The 11,490-nt window shown below is 35.0% G+C and overlaps 1 protein-coding gene across 1 annotated transcript in view; it reads left to right on the top strand.

Annotated features, from left to right (window-relative positions):
- LOC140533608 (solute carrier organic anion transporter family member 1B1-like) overlaps positions 1-11,490 on the top strand; it is a 90,473-nt gene that overhangs the window by 17,865 nt on the left and 61,118 nt on the right. The window lies entirely within an intron of this gene.

Raw genomic sequence — 11,490 nt, 5'->3', positions numbered from 1 at the left:
TATATTAAAGAGAAGACACTGGGATTTATACATTCAATCTATTAGAATTGTCTGAAGAAAATATTAGCAGTAGGGAGAGTAACACAGTTATTGAATGTATTTGCAGTCACTGTTTGTCTACTTCTCTCTCTATAGACATAGCCCTGTCTATTGTAGACTGTATTAGATGATCAGCTGCACACACTTGGCAGATGCACAGTTGTAACATGGCCCTAGTTGCTGACCATTCTATGCCTGTATTGAACCTTTCTCCACTACAGGAGAGACAGATAAGTTGACAAGCAGTTGTTCCTCACCAGGTCCCATCCAGACCCCCTGCAGATAACAATAACAGGCAGGCAGACTGGTAGACTGCTCCTGGCCAGGTCTTCCACCTTCCCATAGCTCTAAGCCTCATACTGTCCACTGTCTTCCCTCTTTTCCTTTATCCCATCAAAGTAGCAATAGCACACTTCTCATTCTTAGTATGGTCCCCATCAAATACTGAACAGTAGACTGCTACATGCATTTGTCTCTTATCTTACTTAGACAAGTAAGACCTTCATACTCTTTTTAAAAAGTTATACTAAAGGTAATTTAACGAGTATTATTTAACATAATTGGAGATTTATTCAAAATTTTTTCTCTACTCAAAAATAAAATTTCTTCTGATATTATTTACCTCTTTTCTTTCAGATGAATTTTATTATAATTTTTATTTGTATATTTTTACTACCACATTAACTTTAGATTAACTTGGAGCATTTTTCTTCTGTGCCATTATGACTTAACCATGAACGTAGAATTCTGTCTAATTGCTCAAATTTTTTATATACTTCTGGAGAAAAAAATTTATGTTGTGATTATATAATTCCTGCTCATAACTTGCAAATATTTCATGTGTTTTGCTATTTTAATAATATTTTTTCTTTCAATACCTTCTTCCTTATTTTTGTTAATTACTTCCTTGGGTTTAATGAAGTTGATTTTTCAGCAGCTCTTTCTTATTTGTTTCCCCAATATTTAATAATAAATGCTTTCTAAGTGAATGCTTTTGAATGAAATTCTTTTCTAATTGAAGCAGGGCTTCATATCTGATCATATGACTATGTGCCTTCTGTGCTACTCTTGTCTTCAAACCAATCTCTAACCTCCTTTGGGAAAAGGAGTAGGGTCTTCTATTCAAGCCTGAAAATTCTCACACCTCAATATATCCTTCATATCCTAGTGATTCTGAAACCCTCTAGGTCATTATGCAAGTAGCATTCCCAACCCCCATCAGCTAATCCTTTATTACCATCCACTCAACCCTTCCATGGCAAAGTTCAAAGCAAATATCACCTCGCCTTTCCTCTGTGCCCTGCGGTATGTCTCTTACATAAGCAACAAATTTCCCTTTATCCTAAATTTTTTCCTCTTACACTCTTACTTACACATCTTACAGTCTTTCAGCTGTTAGTAAAACTTGGCTTCCCTCATGATGACACAGCCTCCTTGGCCAACCTTTCCAGTGTTAGCTCTACCTTCAATTCATTCTCCTCAGCTCACTGTTCAAAGCAGGGAATTAGAATACTCCTTGCTCTTCATTGTGACTTCCAGGTTCCAGATTTATCTCTAATAACACAATCAAAATCCTGTTAGTTGTCTGCAAATCACTCTCCTTTCCTCAATGATTTTGGTATATGGCTCACAATTTTTCTCTCTTCTTTAACTCCTGCCCTGATACTAGAATACTTCAACTTGCATGTTGACTCTCCTTCAAACACCCTAATGATTCAATTCTTCAACCTTCTCAATTCCCACGACCTAATCCTCTACCCCACTTCAGTAACACAGACACAGTCAAACACTTGATGTCCCCAGTACTCAAAGATGCATCAAATTCAAAGTATTCCAAAATCCCCCATCCAGTCATAATTCATTGGCTTTCTAACTCTCCTTCTGCTTTCTCTTACTAAATCCTACTCTTCATCCACAGCATCCAATCCTTTGACCCTCATTCCTATACCAGACTACTTCCCCTGAAATGGCCACTCACTTCATGTTTCCCTATCTTGACTCCCTGGGGAACCAATTCAACTCCATACTGTCCTCCTCTCTTGACTACCTAACCCCTTTATTATTTCACTGATAACCTCTTGCCAAGACTCAGCCTTGGGTCATTCTCACCATTCTTCATTACTGCTCCTACTCAAGCTCTCCTGAACATAAACGTGTGGGGGGGAAATCACAGAACTATTCTAACTGAATGCACTTCTAATGCATTATAAAACCTTATGTTTGTACGTAATAGGGAATAAGAAGACAGGAAAAGATAAAAGCATTCATAAAGTGGTGGTGGCAGAGGGGGCAATCTGTTAGAGAAGGCAAGATGGAACTGGATAAGTTAAGGTGTAAATTTGCCTCATCATGTGAGACAAATATAATGCAAAAGATAGATGGGGAAGAAGGCACATATGCAATATGAGATGAAGAACAAGAAGGAAGCTCAGGGCAAATGTCATCATTATTTTTTCCTGTAAAATATGAGGCATTTTTTTCACCTGAGAGAGTTGGGGGGAAGAGAGTTATGGGGAATTCAAGGAGGAACAAAAAGGTTTGGAAGAGCCACTTTGGAGAGTAGGATAGTGAGTTGATGAGGTAGGTAAAGTAAAATTGTCTAGCATCATTGAGGGCTTAAGAACTTGTCAAAAACAAAGTCCCAAGAGTATGTAAACAGATGAATTATGTACTCAATTTGTATTACTGCTTTATGAATGGGATATATTTCTATTCTATTCTAAAGAAAAATGCTAGAGACTTAGACATATAATCATTCAATAAATAAGTCAGACAGTAAATGGCACCAGGCAATATACTCAGTGCTGGGGATACAGAAAGAGGCAAATAGCAGTCCATGTACTCAGTGAGTTCACAATCTAATGAAGGAGACAACAAGCAAAGAAATAGGTACAAACAAGCTGAATATAGGATAAATGTGAATATTTGGCATTCATATAATTAGTAATAATATAAACAGTACATAATTCATCTGTTAGCATACTCTTGGAACTCTGTCTTTGACAAGTTCTTTGATGTAATCAATTCCGTTAAGCCTTCCAACTCTAAATCCCAGTAGTCTGGAAGAAGTGGCTTCCCAAGATGGGTTTTCTAAGCTTAGATCTAGTTAGTCAAGGATATTTGGCTAGTGTCAGGCAGCAAGCTTTGGTTCAGGTCTAAAGAAATCCTATTTTTCCTAAATCTTGAGACAATAAAAACACTTTATTTTTGACCATATATTTATTATCCTTAAGAGTATAGCTCTTTTGGAGAGAGAGAAAAAGATGCTTTCAGTAGCTTAAGTAAGAAAACAAGAAAAAAGTTAACAAAGTTGCTTTTAAGCATGTAAAAATACTCCCACCAATACACATCCACCTATATGTGTATGAGTATATATGAACTATCTAATGCAAATGCTTCTATTCTATAAATCAATCTATAAAGCAATCAGTCAACATTTATTAAGCACATACAATGTTCCAGGTACTGTGATAAGCCATGGGGATACAAAAAGAGGCAAGAGTCCCTGCCCTCAAGGAGCTAACAGTCTAATGGGGGAGACAGCATGCAAACTAGACAGACAGACAGACAGGTAGATCCATAGATACATAGAGATAGAGATATATACACGAGAGATAGAGAGGATAAATAGGAAATAATTAACAGAGGAAAATATCTGAATTAAGAGAGATTGAGGAAGACTTTCTATAGAAGATGGGATTTTATTTGGAATGTAAAAGAAGCCAGGAAGGTCAGTAGTCAGGGTGGAGGAGGGAAAGGATTCCAAGTATTGGAGATAACCACAGAAAATGCCTAAAGACAAGAGATGGAGTTTCTTGTTTGTTTGAAGTCAGAAGGCCAATGTCCCTGGATCAAAGAGGATGTGTCAGAGAGTCATTTATAAGAAGACTGGAAGGGTAGGAGGGGGCTAGGTCATGAAGGATTTTGAATGGCAAACAGAACATTTTGTATTTGATCCTACAGGCAATAAGAAACCACTGAAGTTATTGAGTGGGAAGGTAGAAGTGTGGGAGGAATTATTGGACCTGCATTTAGGAAAATCACTTTAGTGGCTAAATGGAGGATGGATTGGAGGAGGGAGAGGTTTGCAGCAGGTAGACCTACCAGCAGACTATTACAATAATCAAGGTATCCACTTTCACTAGAATGGTGGCAGTGTCAGAGGAGAGAAGGGGGAATATTTGAGAGATTTTGCAAAAGGTAAAATTTACAGGCCCTGGCAACACCTTGGATTTGAAGGAGATAAGGAATACAAGAGAGGAATCCAAGAAGACTCCAATGTTGTGAGCCTAAGGAAAATAATATTGCCTTCTCCAGTAATAGGGGAGATGTGGAAGAGGGTAAGAGGTAGTGAGGAATCTAAGAAGACCCCTAAGTTGTAATGAGCCTGAGGGACTAGGATGATTATGTTGTCCTCTCCAATAATGGGGAAGGTAGGAAGAGGAAGGATTGGGGTAGAAATAATGAGTTCTCTTTTGGACATATTAATTTTAGTGTATCTACTAGACACCCAGTTTAAGAAGTCTACAAGACAGGCAGAGATGTGAGAGTGGAGGTCATCAGAGAGACTGGGACAAGAAAGGTAGATCTGAGCATCATCAACATGCTAATAATCATTAAAGATGGTAATTAAATCCATGGGAGCTCAGGAGATCATTAAATTAAAAAATGTGGAAGCCATAAACTAGAAAAGGATACAGCAAAGGAGACTAAGGAAAAGCAGCCAGACAGGTAGGTGAAAAATTAGGAGAATATTATCCCAAAAATCTAGAGACAAGAGAATATCAAGGAGGAAAGGGTGATCAACTGTGTCAAAGGCTGCAGAGAGGTCAAAAAGAATGAGGATTGGGAAAGGACTATTGAATTATTGGATTTTGCAATTAAGAGAACATCAGTAACTGTGGAGAAAATAGTTTCAGTGGAATTATGTTAGAAAGTAGATTGTAAATGCTTAAGGAGAATGAGACAAGAGAAAGTGGAAGAACCTATGGTAAACAGTATTTTAGAAGAGTTTAAGTACAAAAGGCAGAAGAGATATAGCATGGATGGAAGGTTCAAGTGAGAATTTTTTCAGAATGTGGGAAACATGGGCATGTTTGTAGGCAGTAGTAAATAAGCCAGTAAATGGAAAGATTGAAGATAAGTGAGAGAATGGGGATGACAGAGGGGGCAGTTTATTGGAGGGGATGAGATGGAATGAGGTTCTTTAAACAGGCATTAGCTTTGCTAAGGAGTAAGACCATTTCATTATGTGAAATATGGATGGAGGAAAAAACTGCAGAAGGCATCTGAGTGACAGGTGATGAGAAAAAGGGGAGAAGAGAAATTTCATGGTTCTTGGCCTCAATATTTTTTGTAAAATATGAGGTAAGCAAGGTTCTCAGCTAAGAGGGTGGGGAAAGGGGAACCATGAAAGGTTTGAGGAGAAAGGAAATGGTTTGGAAGAGCTACTGTGGAAAGTGGGGTGGTGAGTTCATGCGGGAGGCGTAGTAGGATTGCCTAGAAGAAGAAAAGACCTAGTTGAGGTTATGTCGGATAAATTTATAATGAACCCAGTCACAACAGTTGCGTGATTTTCTCTACCTTCATTATCAATGGCACATGTGTAGGAGCTAAGGGAATGAATGGTGGAAGTGAAACAAGACTGAGGTTTGGCTGAGTATTATCAGTGATGTATTTGGGGGGAGGTGGGGCTAAGAATTCAAGAGAGGAGATAAATTTATGATTTTGTTATACTCATATTTTTCAATTTTATCTTATAGTACTTAATACAATTTTTCTTTTCAACCAGCACTACAAAGTTTTTATTTCCACTTTTCTTCCTACTAGGCTTCAGCAGATGAAAAACAAAAATAAAAACTGCATTGAATAAAGCAAGAATTTACAAATATTCTCGTTAAATTTCAGCAGTAAGGCAGACAAGACAAAATTAAGAAAAGAGACTAAAAATATTAGGCAATCGGAATGTAACATTCATTTTCTTTTTGGGGGGCTTTTAGCTCTTAGCTCACTATTTAGATGTACTCCTAAGAAAAGGATTGTACATTAAAATATTGTTTGTGTATTCACACACACACACATATGTGTGTGTGTGTGTATATATATATATATATATATATATATGTATATATATATATATATATATGTCTCCATATGTATATATGTATGTGTGTGTGGAGGGAAAGAGAGAGCGAACTGTGAAATGAGCTATATTTTAGCCCTGCAACTCCACTTACTGGATTCTATAAGGCTTTCTCTTTATCTTAGAATAAATAATAGGTAATGTGGGACTCCATTCTAAGGCTTAAAAACAACACAGGATCAAAGGTCTATAGATTTGGAGTTAGAAGAGACTCCAGAAGTCATCTATTGTAAACCCCTCATTTTACAAATGAAGAAACTAAGGCCATGGGAGGTTAAGTGACTCGACCAATGTCAGTTAGGAACCTCAGAGGTAGGATGAGATTCTCAGATTCCAAAGCCAATGTGCTTCCCACCTTACCAATCAGCATCCAATTCCATCTGCTAAAGTTGCCAGGAGTATCCTGGCAAATTTTGCTAGGTGTTTTCAAAGTAATAATCATTTTGCATTCATAAATATGAATAGCACCTATGACTACAAACACTTTACATTATTCTTTTATTTGTACCATAGGATAAGTTAAGGCTAACATTAAACTCAGTAAATTAGCTAACTTAGTAAATCAACCAGTAAGGTCACTCCAATAGCATTATTCAGAAATGACTGCATTTTGTTGATTTATATCTTGGAAATTAACTACAATTATTAATTAATTCTCTAAGTTTTTCTGTCATATCAGTAGTATATGTTGGTATTGTTGCCTGCTTTCTCATAGCTTCTTCTCTTAATGTTGTTATTTAATTGCTATGACTAGCATTTGTAAGGTTTTTTTTTCAAATAAGTTGCCATACTTGCTCACCCTAAATATTATTGAGAATGCTTCTGGTGTTAATTCATTATAATTACTGCTAGCTATTGGCTTTTTTACCATCTTATCTTTTCTAATTATACGCAAAAAAAAAAAAACTTTCAACATTTGGCAGTTTTTTGTTTGTTTATCTTGTTGTTTTTGGTAGGTAATTGGGATTAAGTGACTTGCCCAGGGTCACACAGCTAGTAAGTTTCTAAGGTCAAATTTGAACTCAGGTTCTCCTGACACCAGGACCAGTGCTCTCCACTGCACCACCTTGCTTCCCCTCACATTTGTCTTTTAAAATGTTAAGTTCCTAATTCTCTCTTTCCCTCCCTCTCCTGCCTCCTCCTTGATAGAGCAAGCAAATAAATATAGGTTATGCATGTGCAGTCATGCAAAACATATTTCCATGTTAGTCATGTTGTGAAAGAAAATACAGACAAAAATAAAACAAAAAGCTAAAGAAAAAGTATGCTTTCAACTGCTTAGAGATTCCATCGGTTCTTTCAATCTGGAATTATATAACATTTTCATCATAAGTCCGGAATTGCTTTAGATCATTGTAATGCTGAAAAAAGTTGTCACTCACAGTTGGTCATCATACAACATTGCTGTTACTGTATATACAATTGTCTCCCAGTTCTGCTCACTTCATTTTGCTTCAGTTCATGTATGTCTTCCCACATTTTTCTGAAAGCATCCATTTTGTTATTTCATATACCATAATAGCATTACATCACAATTATATACTACAACTTGCTCAATCATTCCCCAGTTGATGAGTATCTGCTCATTTTCAAATTCTTTGCCACTACAAAAAGAACGCACGTGTGTGTGTATTTCCTAGGATAAATCCCACCTGTGTGTATTTACATATATGTATGTATGTATATATTATATATATATATATATATACAAATAGGTCCTTTTTTCTTTTTTTAAATATCTTTGATCTTTGATTTTATCAAACTATGGTCATTTGCTGCTATGTATTGTGAACCCACTCTATTCCACTGACCCACTGCTCTATATTTTAGCCAAAACCAGATTGCTTTATTGATGGCCACTTTGTAATGTGGTTTGAGATGTGGTATGGCTAGGCTACCTCCTTCACATTTTTCACTGATTCCTTGATATCCTTGATGTTTTGTTCTTTTGGATGAATTTTGTTATTATTTTTTCTCACTATGTAAAATAATTTTGGTAGTTTGGTATGGCACTGAATAAATAAATATTTAGGTAGAATTGTCATTTTTATTATATTAGGTCTGCCTAATCATGAGCAATTAATATTTCTTGAATTACTTATATCTGACTTTATTTTTCCAAAAAAATGTTCTGTTATTATGTTTGCATAGTTCTGGGGTTTGTCTTGGCAGGTTGATACCCAAGTATTTTATATTGTTATTTTCAATAGAAATTCTCTTTCTCTTGCTGCTGAACTTTGGTGGTAATATAAAGAATATTGTTTCTGTCTGTGGGTTTATTTTATATCCTGCACTTGTGAATTTCATTAATTATTCTGTTAATGATTTCAATCAGCTTTTAGTTGATTCTCTAGGATTCTTCAAGTATACTATCATATCACCTGCAAAGAGTAATAATTTTGTTTCATCATTGCCTATTCTTATTCCTCACATTTATTTTTCTTCTTTTATTGCTATAGCTAGCATTTCTAGTAGAATATTTAATAATAGTGGTGATAATGGACATTCCTATTTTACCCCTAATCTCATTGGGAAGGCTTATATCTCTTTCCAGTTACAGATAATGCTTGCTAATTGATTTAGATAGATACTACACATCATTTTAAGAAAAGCTCCATTTATTCCTAAGCTTTCTAGTGTTCTTTGATAGGAATCAATGTTGTCTTTTGCCAAAAGTTTTTCTTCATTTACTAAGATGAAATTTACATTTATTATTGATGTGGTCAATTGTACTAATAGATTTCCTAATGTTTCTAATGTTCAACCAGTCCTTCCTTCTTAGTATAAATCCCACCTGGTCATAGTAATTGATCTTTGTCATATACTGCTGTAATCTACTTGCAAGTATTTTATTTAAGTTTTTGCATCAACATTCACTAGGGAAATTGGTCTGTAGTTTCTTTCTCTTTATTTTTCCTTCTTGGTTTAGGTAACAGTATCATATTTGTGTTGTAAAACAAATGTGGTAGAACTTCTTTACCTATTTTTCCAAATACTTTATATAGCAATGGAATTCATTGTACTTTAAATGTTTAATAGAATTCACTTGTGAATCCATCTGATTCTGAGGAGTTTTTTTCTTAGGGAGTTACTGATGACTTGTTCAATTTCTTTTTCTAAGGTGGAGTTTTTAAGAATTGTATTTCTTCTTTTATTAATCTGGGCAATTTATTTTTTGTAAATATGCATCCATTTCACTTAGATTGTCAGATTTATGTCATATAATTGGGCAAAATTTCCACTAATAATTGCTTTAATTTCATGATCATTGGGGGTGAATTTACCCCTTTCATTTTCAATACTGGTAATTTGGTTTTCTTCCTTCTCTTATAAACTCAAATTAAATAATAGTTTATCTAATACATTGTGGGGGTTTTCATAAAATTAATTCAATGGTTTTCTTAATTTCAATGTCATTGACTTCACTTTTGATTTTCAGAATTTCCTGCTTGCTATTTAGTTCAGGATTTTTAACTTACACTTTTTCTAGATGTTTTAATTGCACGCCCAATTCATTAACATGCTTTTTCTCTATTTTACTGATGCAAACATTTAGATATATAAAATTTCTTCTAAGTACTGCTTTGGCTACAGCTCATCAATCTTGGTATCTTGTCTCATTATTGTCATTCTCTTTGATGAAATTATTGACTGTTTCTATGATTTATTCTTTGATTCATTCATTCTGTAGGATTAGATTAGTTTCCTGCTAATTTTTATATATTTTTCATGGTCCTTTATTGAATGTAACTTTATTGCCTTATTATCTGAGAAGAATGTATTCAATAGTCCTGCTTTTTTGCATTTAATTATGAGGTTCTGATGCCCTTACACATGGTCAATTTTTGTGTGGGTGCCATGTACTGATGAGGAAAAGATATGTTCCATTCTATTCCCATTCAATTTTCTCTCAAGGTTTTTCATATCTAACCTCTAAAATTCTATTCATTTCCTTAACTTCTTGTTTATTTTTTGGTTAGATTTACTTAGTTCTGAGAGAGGAAAGTCAAAGTTCCCCACTAGTACAGTTTTGCTGTCTATTTCTATTTAATTTTCTTTTAAGAATTTGGTTGCTACATTATTTGGTATGCGTATGTTTTAGTATTGCTAATACTTCATTATCTTTTAGCAAAATGTTGTTTGCCTGATTATTTATTTTAATTAGATCTACTTTATGTTTTTGCTCTGTCTGAAATCATGATTGCTATACCTCCTTTTTTTTCACTTACCACCACCCATTTTCCCTCCTTTGTAAAAGCTCTTTCATACCTCTTTCATGTCAAATAATTTACTCCATTCTGTTTCTCTTTTCTCCTTTCTCCAAGGACATCCTTCTTTCTAACCCCTTGATTCTTTTAATATTATCTTATCATAGTCATCTTTTGCACCTCCTTTTCCATTTTGCCAATTATGCTTTTTAAGATATTTTTCTCATTGGCTTTTTTTCTCTCTTTTGCCATTTGGCTTAGTCTATTTTTAAGGTGTTATTTTCTTCGGCATTGTGGGGGGATCTTCTTTAGCAGGATATTGACTTGGTTTTCATTATTTTCTTGTATCACTCTCATTTCCCTTCTTAATTTTTCCTGTACTTCTCTTACTTGATTTTCAAAATCCTTTTTGAGCTCATGCATGGCTTGAGACTAATTCACACTTTTCTTGGAGACTTTGGATGTAGGAACTTTGACTTTGTTGCCTTCTTGTGTTTGTATCTAGTCACCAAAGTAAGATCTACAGTTTTTTTTAGTTTTCTACAACTCCTTTTGTTCTACTCAATGAGCTACCACTTGAGTTCAGGCCCTCATCACTTCTACTGTAGATTATTGAAATGATTTCCAATTAGGTTTTCCTGCCTCAAATCTCTCCCCAACCTATCCATTTTGAATTTAGTTTTTTCCTTTTAATTTTTTAATTGTATTATCAGTTCATTAATCCATTCTTCTCTTTGTTAATATGTGTTCAGGGATATAAAAGTTTTATATGTCTATAAGTCAATTTAGCTTGCATCTATAAATTTTGTCATAAAGTCTTATGATTATTCTAGTAAAAAGACTGTGGTTTCTTGGCTTTCACCAAGAAAGATGTATGGGAAATTCAAGGAGGACTAGAACCTCTAATGTAAGAGCTTTTCTGATCCCTTTTCAGGCCTATTCGTACACCTTTGGAGTCTACCTGCCACTCCAATCTCACCTGTAACTTCAAGAAGTTATAGCATATGCAGTGGTCACACCCCAATTAACCATCATGACTGATAAGTCAGGTTGAGGGTAACCAACAGGCCTTAAACCTGTCAGTGAGTTGAGGAGGGCTGT

Source organism: Notamacropus eugenii, chromosome 3 (assembly GCF_028372415.1).
Source record: "Notamacropus eugenii isolate mMacEug1 chromosome 3, mMacEug1.pri_v2, whole genome shotgun sequence".
Taxonomy (NCBI): domain Eukaryota; kingdom Metazoa; phylum Chordata; class Mammalia; order Diprotodontia; family Macropodidae; genus Notamacropus; species Notamacropus eugenii.
The sequence above is the reverse complement of the archived record's forward strand: the minus strand, read 5'-3'. Positions and strand labels throughout refer to the sequence as shown.